Source organism: Lygodium microphyllum, chromosome 11, assembly GCF_053477565.2.
Source record: "Lygodium microphyllum isolate KBCC chromosome 11, Lygodium_microphyllum_v1.1.10, whole genome shotgun sequence".
In the NCBI taxonomy this organism is placed as follows: domain Eukaryota; kingdom Viridiplantae; phylum Streptophyta; class Polypodiopsida; order Schizaeales; family Lygodiaceae; genus Lygodium; species Lygodium microphyllum.
In genome coordinates this window covers 51,755,812-51,768,301 of record NC_141145.1, presented here as the reverse complement: position 1 = coordinate 51,768,301, position 12,490 = coordinate 51,755,812, and the positions used below count along the sequence as shown (strand labels likewise).

At 43.4% G+C, this 12,490-nt stretch overlaps 2 pseudogenes; both read right to left on the bottom strand.

Annotated features, from left to right (window-relative positions):
- Positions 1-529: 529 nt before the first annotated feature.
- On the bottom strand, positions 530-859 carry LOC148028813 (cyprosin pseudogene; annotated as a pseudogene).
- Positions 860-9,628: 8,769 nt separating this feature from the next.
- On the bottom strand, positions 9,629-10,220 carry LOC148028812 (phytepsin pseudogene; annotated as a pseudogene).
- Between the last annotated feature and the right edge of the window lie 2,270 nt (positions 10,221-12,490).

The window sequence follows — 12,490 nt, the reverse complement described above, 5'->3', positions numbered from 1 at the left end:
ATCTCTCATAGCCAATTCTGTTCACAGCATTTGTCCAGATGTTCCGCTTTCCCTTCGAATCACTTCTTTCAACTCTGTCCCCCCCTTCACATCAGCTTCAGCTTCCTAATTACATCATGAGCCATGCTTTCTGCTTCAACAACTTCTTTTTGATCCCATGTTTTTCGATTCCTCCCAGCTTGAAGACAAGATGATCCTGGCCGCTTTAAAAATGGAAGTTGATGACGATTACGGTGAAGATCTCCGCTATCACAGGGTCCGCTTTCTTTTGCCAAAAAAAGAGTAAAGGCTGAAGTAGATAGAAGCGACCTCCTGCTTTCGGCTCCTCTTCACCTTATTTATCGTCCTTCCTCCTATCGTAAAGGTCACTGTGGGCATGGAAGAAACTTGGTCACACTCCACAACACTCTCCATTCGGATTCGGAAGGCGTTCGCACATCTTGCTAAGATACGCTTTGATAAGCTCTCCAAACTCATCAGTGATCAGTTGGTTCTGTGCCCATACTACTGCCATTTTACACATAGTACATCAAGTGTCGTGCAGACCCTCATGACCCCTATCCAGTACGCTTGCAATATCTGGGCTGAAATCCTTTGCTCTTTGGGAGCACATGCCAATCTGTGCACGTATCTTTTCTGGACTGATCTGCTGCTTAACCATTTCAATAATCATATCACCATATTGAGACACCATGGCCTTGCATTGCTGATTCATGACACGAGATGCTCCAATGGCCTCATTTATAACTGTTATGATTCCCGTTGTCCCAGCCATCAAAGATGTTCCAGAATCAGCAATAACAGCACAGCCATTGGCACAGAAACCTGTTGTCTTTCCACCTACGAGAAAGTCTCCCATATCAAACTGCCAGTAGCCTTTTCGTGTGACTGGCACGTAAGTATGTTGTCAAATGTAATGTCTAGGATCCATGCCACCAAAGATGAGCTCAATATGCTGCAGCCATGCCCAAAGAATGCCACATGCTTGAAGCCCGACCACATCTGTTATACATGTCCACAAGTGTATTGCCAACATAAAACTCATTATCTAGCCCCCTTTTTTATATCTCTACATGAAGTTCTCGGCTTGTATCTAAAGCTCCTATGATGCTACATGATTTCAGGCTGTAAACAAATGTACTAGCATTAGCAGAAATACCATCTAGTTGTAGATGTTGGAAACATCCTCACAAAGCCCATAATCGGCATATCTTGAAATAAGTATAGCCCATGAGATTGCATCTCGAGTTACCAGTCTACCAAAACTCCCTGTTCTTCTCCGTCTTCAGCATAGAATGAACGAGCAAACATAACAACTAAGTATGTACAAAGTATCAAATCACACGCACAACTTTTGGGTGGTTTTTCACACCTCGAATGTGCAGCAATACGACATCCACCCCCTCTAATCCTGCGCATCCTCCGGATGGGCCAACTACCCATGATCGTTATCATCAAGATCCACAAACAAATCAATCTCTCCATTATGCATTTCCGGTATATCAACAAGATTATCTGTCATATCATCTGTCTCTTCCATTGAAGTTTCTTCTCGTTGCTCTTCTCTTGAAAATTCTTCCAATGCATAATCCTCATAATCTCTTTTCTTGAAAATCTTGATTCTTTTTCCAGCAATAGGCACTCTAAGCACTGTCCCATCCAATTCTGTCAGCTCATATGTTGCATTATCAAAGACATGTCTGACTATGTATGGCCCAAACCATCTTTTCACCATCTTCCAAAGTGCAGTACGCTGATTTTCAAGGCAACTATCAAAGACCAATACCCAATCTCCCTCTTCTATTGCTCTAGGCCGCAAGCAATGCCTGCTATCAAACCTGTCCTTATTCCTTAGTCTAGCAACCTTCAACATGTCAATGGCTAACTGAATATCCTCTGGTCTCCTCTCCAACTGTCGAATCCGAAGAGCTAAGAGCTCCTCTCTCGTCAAATCCTCCTGCCAAGGTAAAGCTGACCAAGTCAAAGCACAAGTCTCAGTTGGCATAACCGGTTTCTAACCATACATCAACTGTGCAAGCATATATCCTGTGGTAACACTATGAGTCGTACGATCAGCCCATAAAGCAAATGGTAGAAGTCTCGGCCATTCTCCAATCCGTCCTCTGCATGCTTTAGCTAATGCTTTCACTATCGGTGGATGTCCTCTTTCACTCTTCCCATTTCCCTCTGGATTGTATGCTGTGGTTAAAGCCAACTTGATTCCTAGCTGAGAGAAAAACTCCCTAGCTTCATCTGCATCCAATTCACCACGATCGGCAGTGATCTTACCCACACAACCATACCTGCAAAAAATTTCCTCCAATAAGAACTTACACACTACACTAGTGGTCTTCGTTCTCAAAGATCTGCCCTCAACATGATTGGTAAGATCCTCTCTAGCCAAAACAATGCCATAGACCCATAGGCATGGTAACCAAATCAACTACCCACTTATAATGAATGCATAGCGGATAGGTCGGATGAAGCTCATCTCGATGACGCACTATTGAATACATCTGGCAGTCTCTACAAGTCTCAACAAAGTGAGAAACATCTCTGTACATGCCTTTCCACCAATATTTCTCCTTGATTTTCTCATAAGTAGCCCACACTCCTCTATGACCAGCCCAAGGACTCTCATGAAACTCCCTCATCACTTGTAACTGTGTCTCTCTATCGCAGACAACCCGCAAAGGTAATCTGGCTCTTTTCTTTGGATGCTTCCAAAGAAATCCGTCCTTGAGAAAATAACCATAAGCTTTCCTTCTGATCTTCTTGAACTCTTCATCTGTCCATTCATCTCTTTTACTTAGTGTACTTTGGTACCTGCCAATCTGCAACCAATCTCCAACATAGAGTTCTTCTATGAAAGCCACAATATCATAGACATGACAAACATGATCAACCATAGTGGCTGAAATTTCTGCATCATCCTCTTCAGCAAGTAGAGTCTCCTCATCATCATATCTGGCTCTAGACAACATATCTGCCACTGGATTATCTTTCCCTGCTATGTGTTTAAATTCCGGATTTAATGACTTGATGTATGCAATCCATCTCAACATGGCTATATCCGGAGTAGAGCAACTCTTGATCATACCAATCAATGGCAAGCAATCTGTCTCTACCACAACTGAAGCTCCAATAAAGTACTCCTTGTCACATTTGAGAGCCGTAACAATCCCCAGTAGCTCCCTCTTGATTTGTGGATATCTCCTCTGTCTCTCGTTTAGGACTTTCGCCCCAAACCGAATAGCATACCTATTTCCATCTGCATCATCTTGACCCACAGCCCAACCTATGCCAATTGGACTAGTGTCAACTGTCAATACAATAGGCTTTCCACAATTACAATCCACTTTCCTGAGAGTAGGAGCATTCTACAATAACTTCTTCAATTTCCGCATGGCTCTAGTGTGGCTCTCATCCCAATAGAATTTCTGCCCCTTTCGAAGCAGTTGATATAAACAATCTGCTATGTGTGCAAAATGAGGTATCCAAATCATATAAAACACACAAGCTCCAATGAATCTCCGTACCTCTGAAGTGCTAGAACAATACTCCGCAATCTTTCCTATAGCATTCACCTTATCAGGTGAGGGTTTCCTGCCATAATATCCACACATATGTCCAACAATGACAACCTCATTCACTCCAAAAACATATTTTTGCCCTGAAAGTGTCAAGTTCACTTCTTCTAACCTGGCCAAAATCTTCTCACATGGTGAAATATGATCAGCCACAAAGTATCTACATCCCTGCTCATTTAGACTCTCATTCTTCTCTTCTTCTACACACCCCTTAATGGGTACATCATCCAAGAAAGGCATGGTAAGCTGAGGTATGTAATCACGAAGGACCTTATGCATGGCATTCATCATATGTGCAACAGAATTAGTGGCACCTTGAGGCAAGGTACACATCCTGACAAGTCCAATAGGAGTTCTCATGGTGGTTATGTCCATGCTTTCCAAAGCTAGCTGAAACTGATCATATCCTGAATTCAAATCACCTAAAGAATAGATGGCACGTCCAGCAAATGCCTCTGCAAACTCATCCACAACTGGACCTATACCAACATTCCTGATAGTAACTCTGTTCACTGGCTGCATGTCCTGAATAAATCGGAGAGTACCATTCTTCTTTGGAACTGTAAACCACCTGTTTGAGTATGGTGCAGATGAAGGCTCAAGAATTCCCATCTTGATTTTCTCATTCAATAAATAAATCAGCTTTGGCAAGTGTGCTTTAGGCACTGGAATAGGTCGGAGATTCCATGGGATATGAGAAATAGTAAAAATGACCATAGGAGCAACAATATCAGGATTCACACATCCAATCTCATGTGGGAAAAAAGCAAATCCCCTTCCATGACGCTCAAGCATCTCCTGAAAGCATTGCTTCTCTATGGGTAGCAAGAAATCACCATTTCCAATTTTCAATTCAGCAAGAGTCTCTGCTGAAAATTTATGACGAATATGCTCCGAATTCCTCAAAATTTGCTGTTTAGCAGCCCTCTCTATTTGCTGATCACTGTCAGGTGGAAGCGGTACAGCAACCGGCTTCACCTTCTTATCCACAGTTTTGTATTTCGTGTCAACCCTGGCTTCATTATGCTCTTCTGCATTACATAAATCTTGCTGTAAATCAGCAATTCTGCACTCCAATGGCTGAATATTCTCAGCCCTCTACACTATGGACTGCATAGAAACAGCCCCAAACTCTGAATGCTGAAATATTTCAGCAGTAAACTCTGTTGACTGAAAGTTTTCAGCCCTCTGTCTCTCTGAAAGCTGATCATAACCAGCTGGAAACTCTGTTTGCTGAATTTCTTCAGCACTCAACACTCTTTGCTGAGTTACCTCAGCCTCTGACTCAATCTGTGACATAAAATCTGCAATTTCATGAAACATGTCCAGGGACTGCACTAATACATTACTGTGACAATTCTGCATATCAGTTTTCAGCATATCTCCCATCTCTGTCATCGTATCTGCACAAATCACACTGTCATACATCCCATCTATGTGCTCATCATCCTCCAAAATTCCTGCATTTTTCAAATTTTTCTCCTTCTTGCATATATACTGCCTGGCAGCTCTAGGCAACCTAGAAGTCTTCTGATAGCTCATCGAACTGCTTGCTGAAATCCCAACAAAACCGAAGGAGAAAACACTGCTACCAGGAGACGAGAACTCCAATCTCCTCTGCTCTGTACCACCGTCGTCTCGCGAAACGGCGGTACCTAATGAAAACCCGAATCCCTCACAGTGGGCAAAGGTGCACCTCTGAGAGTATCCCTGTTTCTAACATGGTTCACACATACAGTCATAAACTGAACTGCTCTCATACCATCTTTATTGTGAATCTGTGCATAAGCAAATCCATCATCCATGACCTTTGTTTCCATGCGATCTTTGTGATGAATGGATGACCAAGAATTATGGGATAAGAGCATGAATCCTGCACAAAGAAATGAAAATCCTCCTCTACATCACCAATAGAAACCCTGACACTAGGACAGGCAGCATACAAATCACCTGCAGTGTTATTGGCGGCTCTCATACGCCACCCATGCTCTACATCCATAGGCCATCTGTTACTCTCATAAACTCCACGAACTATGAGATTAATCTCTGAACCATGATCCACCAATGCAACATAAGGCACCTATTTCTCTCCAATCTTTACCATCATCTCTGTAGTTGCCCTAGCCCAATGGCTCCACGAAAAGTGACTACGCAGTATCATAACAGGCTCATCAATTTCAGCATAATGCATAGGCTGAACCCTCTTCTCTACCTGCGGAAAAACAGAAGCATTATCAACCATAACCTCATCCTCATCCTCATCCAACTCCCCAATCAAAACTCCCTGTGTATCAGTGGTAGACAATGCATGTCTTTTCCTCTTCAAAACCTCCTGAAACTGATCCTGAAACTCTCTTTTCGAGATGCCCAAAATCTCAGAAATAGTGAAAGTCACCTCACTGCCAAGTATCTTGTTGTTAAAGATTTTCTTCATGTCTGTAAATGTCTCAATATCGAACATCAATCTAAACCCTGGCTGATTTCTCTCTCTAGGCTCTTGCATGTTTTCTCTCTTTTGAGCATCTTCCATCTGTCGATCTAGCCCTGATCGTGAAGACGGTCCTGCAGTAGGTGGAGTAACAAACTCACCCCCTCCAGTCTTCTTAGCTGCACTTGGATTTTCATCATCCCTCTTATGCTTCTCCTCAACAAGTACATCTGCACCATGAGACTTAGCCAAATAAGCATAAATAGAGTACCTATCAATAGGCGAGTCCCAACCTGTCTCTGATCTGATGCTAGAGCCTCCACTAGTCAAAACAGTTTGCTGAATTTTCCCCTTGTTTGCAGTCTCCATAGCATAAGTCCATAGTGCTGACTGAGTCTCTGATCCCTTCTCAATCTGGACTCCATATGCAGAAGCATCACCTCTAGCTGTCACATAAGAAGTACGCGCAGCCATGTCATCCACTAACTTCTTCATTCCACCTTTACCAAAGTTGGTAGCAAGTGGTGCTCCTGTCTCAGTCAACCAAATCTTACCATCTTGCCCCCAATATACCAAATTCTTCCTCCTTGCATCTTGAAAAGATTCACAATCCCTGCAATGCTGACGGTCCGTACTATCGCACCAAATACATCTCCGATCTCTCCTAGGTGCACTAGGAGCACTCCTAGGTGCAGTAGGAGCACTCCTAGATGCAGTAGGAGCACTAGAAGAAGTAGAAGGCGCAGTCGAAGCAAACTGCTCTTTCAACTTTCCCACCAACTCCGCTTTGACTGACTCTAGTGTCAAATCTGTGATGCCTTTGATTATGTCATCAAGAGAGGTAGGCACCGATGGAGCGGATGGTTTTGGAGCAGAAGGTGTAGGCATCGGTCGTGGAACAGGAGGAATAGGTGGAGTGAAAACAGTAGGCACTGGCATAGGCCAAGAAACTGGGTGAGGAGGAGAAGAAATAACAGGGATAGAAGTAGGCATAGGAGCTGATGATGGTGTAGGTGTCATGGAACCATTCTGTAGACAAGTCTTCCATATCCTCCTCTTGGTCAAAGTTGAGACTGCATCCTGAACATCCTGCCAATCCGTTTTAAGACCCATAGGCTTCGTGCGATCCTCAAGAAGCTCACCCAATTCTTCTTGAAGAGCAAGATCAGCAGCTTGCAAGAAAAGCTCAACTTTTTCAACATCCAATGCTCTTTGTTCAATGGCATCAAGCTGACTATACCTCTCCTCAAATTCTCGAATCAACTCTGAAGCAGCTAGACCTTTGTTTGGCATGTAGTCCCACTCTCGGAATGACCGCCGAGTAGCCATACCAAAGTCCTCAAGGAAGTATTCTTCTTTCAGGGCCTTCTTAAAATATTGCCAATGTGTATTTTGAATAAAAAGATCAGTCACTTTTGTCCTCAAAGCGGGTGTGACAAGACGAAGGAAGTACTTACTCATAAGTCCAGCAGGAACTCCAAAAAACCCCATCTTGATCTCATATGTCTTCAAATATGCTGAAACATTGCGGCCGTCAAATAGCTTCTTCTCATTCTCAACTGCTTCAATAGCCTTAGTCGCGCTGTTTGCATTCTCCTGCTCTGAATAGAGTTGCCTTTGCTGTGACAACTGCTGTTGATGCAATTGTTGCTGCTGCTGCTGCATATACAATTGTGTCTACTGATTTTGGAGCTGCATATACATGGACATATTCTGTAAAATCTGCTTTAGATCCTCTGTTGAAGTACTTGATGCAGCAGCCACCATTGATGGAGCTGAAGTAGACGCAGCTGGAGTTGCAGAAGAGGTTGAAATAGAGGCTAAAGTATCTCCCATCCTGAAATTTCTGCGACGCTTTCACGTCGGGTTCACCAAAGATGTCGAAGGGTTTCGAAAGCAAAGTCGCAACCACAGAGGTTCTTAAGAAATTCCAAGATACAAGAGTCCTCAATTCCAAAGGTGTTCAAATGCAGGCGCTTACTTCCTTAGGAGTTGGAAGAGATTAGGATGATGACAATAAAATTCATGTCACCGTTATACCTATCTCAATTTGCAAATTTCTCATAGCTGAAGACTTTTCGCAACTTTCAGAATTGGTATTACAGCTCAAGCAACAGTCAAAGTCAATCAAAAACATAGCAGTTATTTCTTGTTATAAGATTCCTTAATAACAAAGATGCTCCTGGCCATTACAATCAAATCTTGGCAATCCTTATTTTTGCTTCAAAGAGGTGAATTCAACATATCACTCTGTTTGGTTAAACTTGTAACTTCTTTCACACTACCAGTATAGTGTCTAGTTCTTACACACTCTAGTATGGTCTTACCCTGCATCCCTGTTATGTTTCAGAGACTTTTCTGTTGTAAAGATGATTATCCTCCTCGTATAGATGCACGAATGTGAATACCACAGAGACAAAAAGCAAGAAGTGTATTTCTGTTTCAGAATATCCTTTGAAATCTGATTAATGCATACAGGGTACTGAATATGCTCTGTTCTTGTGCCAATAAATCCTCCAAGTAAGGTTAAGGGATTGAGATACAAAATCAAAGGGCTTTCCTTTGTATTGGCACCTCTGGCATGGACAACACATTCAGAAATATTTTGTTTGTTTTAAAAGCAGTCAAACTGAGCAAGCTTTTTAATCAGGTGATAGTCCTCCAGAAGAAGAGGACCTCTAATGCTGATAATCAAAGATGAGATAATATTTCATACTGAGCACTGGAGTTTGTGGTGAAGAAGGGAGGGAAGTTGTAAGCTCAGGGCAGATGGAACTCATAGGGTTTATGGTAACAATACTGTGGCAATTTGGAATATCACATGCTGACAACTGAAGAATGAATTCATCAAGCTAATTATGACATTCCAGCATAGTCTGTTTGTTCACCTCTAGAATGTGCATCATAGCACTTGATATCGACAGCTTCAATCTCCTCAATGAAAATTATTGATGGGGAAGAGTCATCAGCAACTTCAAAAGCTCTCTGTCCTGCCTTCACTCTTGTGATGTCATTCTGAGTCTGAATTCAGCACATCAGGTCCTAAAATTCCTGACCGATTAAAGCTGAGTTGTGGCAGTGTGTAATCAAATTCAGGACTTTCAGTTTACAAGACTGACGCTTTCCCACTGAGTTACAGAGGCAATTAATCGTCAACCAGTAACAAGGACCCGTCTTCACAGGAGGGCAAAGCAAATCCAGCGCAGCACAAAAATCTGTTCTAAGCTTATGACATGATTATGGTGGGAGGATCCAAGATCTCTCACAGCCAATTCTGTTCACAGCATTTGTCCAAATGTTCCGCTTTCCCTTCGAATCGCTTGTTTCAACTCTGTCCCCCCCTTCACATCAGCTTCAGCTTCCTAATTACATCATGAGCCATGCTTTCTGCTTCAGCAACTTCTTTTTGATCCCATGTTTTTCGATTCCTCCCAGCTTGAAGACGAGATGATCCTGGCCGCTTAAAAAATGGAAGTTGATGACGATTACGGTGAAGATCTCCGCTATCACAGGGTCCGCTTTCTTTTTCCAAAAAAAGAGTAAAGGCTGAAGTAGATAGAAGCGACCTCCTGCTTTCGGCTCCTCTTCACCTTATTTATCGTCCTTCCTCCTATCGTAAAGGTCACTGTGGGCATGGAAGAAACTTGGTCACACTCCACAACACTCTCTCCATTCGGATTCGGAAGGCGTTCGCACATCTTGCTAAGATACGCTTTGATAAGCTCTCCAAACTCATCAGTGATCAGTTGGTTCTGTGCCCATACTACTGCCATTTTACACATAGTACATCAAGTGTCGTGCAGACCCTCATGACCCCTATCCAGTACGCTTGCAATATCTGGGCTGAAATCCTTTGCTCTTTGGGAGCACATGCCAATCTGTGCACGTATCTTTTCTGGACTGATCTGCTGCTTAACCATTTCAATAATCATATCACCATATTGAGACACCATGGCCTTGCATTGCTGATTCATGACACGAGATGCTCCAATGGCCTCATTTATAACTGTTATGATTCCCGTTGGCCCAGCCATCAAAGATGTTCCAGAATCAGCAATAACAGCACAGCCATTGGCACAGAAACCTGTTGTCTTTCCACCTACGAGAAAGTCTCCCATATCAAACTGCCAGTAGCCTTTTCGTGTAACTGGCACGTAAGTATGTTGTCCAATGTAATGTCTAGGATCCATGCCACCAAAGATGAGCTCAATATGCTGCAGCCATGCCCAAAGAATGCCACATGCTTGAAGCCCGACCACATCTGTTATACATGTCCACAAGTGTATTGCCAACATAAAACTCATTATCTAGCCCCCTTTTTTATATCTCTACATGAAGTTCTCGGCTTGTGTCTAAAGCTCCTATGATGCTACATGATTTCAGGCTGTAAACAAATGTACTAGTATCAGCAGAAATACCATCCAGTTGTAGATGTTGGAAACATCCTCACAAAGCCCATAATCGGCATATCTTGAAATAAGTGTAGCCCATGAGATTGCATCTCGAGTTACCAATCTACCAAAACTCCCTATTCTTCTCCGTCTTCAGCATAGAATGAAAGAGCAAACATAACAACTATGTACAAAGTATCAAATCATAGGCACAACTTTTGGGTGGTTTTTCACACCTTGAATGCGCAGCAATACGACAACGTGAAGGAACCAGTGCTTAACGGTTTAATTAAAGAAGCTGATTGTTACATGTCCAATTAATGTGTTAGATAATTACATAACTAAAACAAACCGAGGAAAGTGCGGAGGATGGGCCATGGGCCCGTCCTATGGTTGGGTGGTCCCGGTTGGCCGGGAACTTTTCTCAAATCTCGAAGAATAGCGGGATGATCGTCAAAGGACACGAACAACAAAAGCGTTGACCTAGAGTTATGTCTTAACCGATTTATGCTGTTTTAGGGGAATGGAATGGGACTATGCCTTATAGCAGAGAGGTTGAGCTTTGCATCCCTCTCGTTTCCCATTCTCTTTGAACCAAGTGCAGCGTGAATCCGCTTCGGACCTAGTGTTTCTGCGTAAAGTGGTTCGCTTGGGTCTGATGCTAGTTGCTGTTAGGAAATGACCAATAAGGAAAACCCAAATTTCGGTCGATCCTAAGTGGGAAAGGCTAGAATACTTCCGCTATGTAGCAGATGCGGAAAGCCCTAGATCGCAAGCCCCGTAACATTCCATGGGAGTGCCGGGCGGAGCTTTCTAGACATCCTTTCCAATGGACTGCTAAGACGTGTCTTGGATGATACTAGTGGACACGTTACAGCTCCCTTGAGCCCTCATCCTCTGGCTTGGGGGGTTTTCGGCCTGTGTCCTGGGCGGTGTTGTTTGGGGCCTCTTTTTGGTGCATACCTCTTTAGAGTAGGCACATAGCGTTTTGGTGGGGGCACTAGTGCCTTATGCTCTTTCCGACGGTGGAGAGCTTCCTTGCATGCCAACTTCACTATGTGGTCCATGACTGCTACCATAGGGAGACTTGCAAAATGCAAACCAAGGATTAGACCCTAAGGCAAGATAAAACTATTCGCATGGAAGGGATTATAAAGTGGGTTATCAAGCGCATATGACGAGGAGGGGAGAGGTGAGGCATGCAGTGTTTGTTGTAGAGGGATGGCCCCATGATGATGTTCATTTTGCCTCGAGCCATTAGCAAATCTTGCCTTATGCTAATTTGCACAGAGTGGTTGTCATGGAGTGGGGCAAGGCTCATCCCCGGAAGGATAGACCGGAAAGGGAAAAGGTGTATAGGAAGGGACGGTGCCCCGTCTACACCATCAAAGATAATGAGGGTTGCATGTCCTCCACTTGGAGGCGAGAATGGTCACATGACTTCTAAATGTGTGGTAAGAGGACCTGAGGAGCTGATCCTATCCTCCACTTGGAGGGTTGCATGTTCTCCACTTGGAGGCAATAATGAGGGTTGCATGTCCTCCACTTGGAGGCGGTAATGAGGATTGCATGTCCTCCACTTGGAGGCAAGAATGGTCACATGACTTCTAAATGTGTGGTAAGAGGAGGACCTGAGGAGCTCAGCCTGTCAAAACCAACTCTTCTCCCTGCGCTTGACTATCATTGCCTGTGTCTGTTGATGTTATCTATACGAGGTCACAAAATGCATTGTTTATTTATATACATATTTACGAATCCATGTCACTTCACGAGGATAAAAATCAATTGTAGAACTCTGGATTGTACTGGAGTGTGGCACATGCATCCAGTACTTGTGGCAGCATACTCAATAATGATAGATATTTTGCAACATTGAGTAGCATGATACCTTGTCCGAGTCTACTGGCAACATGTAACTCTTCCTCAGTGAGAACCTTATGAGCCAAACAGTTCTCTTGGCTACTTCTAGCTAAGTCCATGCCTCGAATGGAAGTTAGCACTCAAAAGGAAGTTAGTGCCACATAGGTTGAGACCGCCATTTGGCCAATCGGTCCTCTAAGACTGTCATAATTTGGGCTCCT